This window comes from Octopus bimaculoides, chromosome 29 (assembly GCF_001194135.2).
Source record: "Octopus bimaculoides isolate UCB-OBI-ISO-001 chromosome 29, ASM119413v2, whole genome shotgun sequence".
NCBI classification, from domain to species: domain Eukaryota; kingdom Metazoa; phylum Mollusca; class Cephalopoda; order Octopoda; family Octopodidae; genus Octopus; species Octopus bimaculoides.
Window position 1 is genome coordinate 11,782,344 of NC_069009.1, and position 1,729 is coordinate 11,784,072.

Here is a 1,729-nt window from a genome sequence, read left to right on the forward strand (position 1 = left end):
AAAACATAAAAAGTGGAAGAGAAATGCCTACGTTTCACATAGTTCAATATCATTTTATATTAAAAAAAACTTTAAGCATATGCATATTGCATGGATGTAGTGATATCCAACCGGTTTTCGCTATTTTAATTAGCTTTTCAAGGGACATTGTGAAGTAATCAATTTTTTTGACAAAGAGGCCTCGCCATTTGGGATGCTTGAAAAATAAGTATGAGTCTAGAGTGTGGTCTAAGGGAGGTAATATGTGGCAGGGGGGACAACTAACTCCTCAGTATAATTTTTGAAGTGGTCAAGTTTGTATATTAAGGTGTGGTCTGTACTTTTGTATGAACAGGCTTTCCTTGTTCTGGCGTTCTTTTAAGGAGATCGAATCTTTGCACTGGTATAATGGAAATATATGGGAATTCAGTGTTTTATTTCTTGTGCATCTGTCGATAGGTTCGTTCAGGGCTATCTGCCTGTATTGAGGAAAGCGAATCTGTTCTTTATGCAGCGTGACTCTGCCTCTCAAAGTTAGGCTCGTTTGGCCCATATAATTGTGGCCACAACCTGAGCAGGTTAGGACATGGATAAGCTTCTGGAAAGCACATATGAAGTTGGTCTTAATTGAGAATTTTTCTCCTTGCTGGAATGTGAATTCTGAGCCTTCAGTTAGATATGGGCATGTACTACAATTGGGTCCTCTGCATGTTTTAACTGTTGGTATCGCATGTAATGAATATAGTTTTGCATTTGTTAGGAGTCTCTTGAGTGGTTTTGTTGCCTTTTGCATTTGATGTGTTTATGTGTATTTAGGATGTTCCTTTTCGGCTCTTGAGTGAGCAAAGGGCGATTGTGTATAATTGTGTTGTATGCTTCCTTGTTTCTGGGAATTGTGGGTTGATATGTATGGAAGTGACTTAAAATGAGGTGAAAAGGAGATACTCTTTTGAATATGTTCGTTTGTAGTAGATGTCGGTTGCAGTTTGGTTGTTGGATTAACGAATCTGGACCAACACCCCAATATACTCCTCCGGGGTGTCTTCAACGTTCCAAATGTTAAATGTCCTGAAGGCCACATCCTCTCTGGAATATCACCGCATGAACAAAACCAAGCAATATCATTGCTGGAGTTTTCTAGCATGCTGTTTATGGAGCAAGTGATACTCCAACCAATGAAGGGAAGCAATATTTTGGATGTCTGCTTCACAAACAATGTGAAGGTAACTCCAACAACTCTCTCGGATGATAACATTATAGAATTAACAATGTATGGAACTGCTGGCATCAATCCTATCAGGAAGAATCTAGCCATATCCAGCCTAAATTTCCACAAAGCAAACTGGAAATCAATCTGCAAAGAGATCAACAATCAAAATTGGCCTGACATCCTGTCTATACGAGACATTGACCTAAAACTATGTCACTTTATGTCGACTGTGCACTAAATATGTACCAGAAAGAAAGGCCAGCATACATATAAATAGAATCCTCAGAAACAGGAAAATCATTATGAGACACAAAACAAATGTCTCAAGAATATGGTTATCTATATCACCATTACATAAGAGAAAATTGGAAAAGATACCTAGATGACTTTTTTTATCATTTGGAAGGAGACCCTTGATAAACTTTTGGAATTGAAATGAACATTAATGATATAAACAATAACATTCAATTCACAATGGAATATTACAAAGAACAACTCCCATTTTTGGATATTATGATAAAAAGTCAAGAACCAAATTAT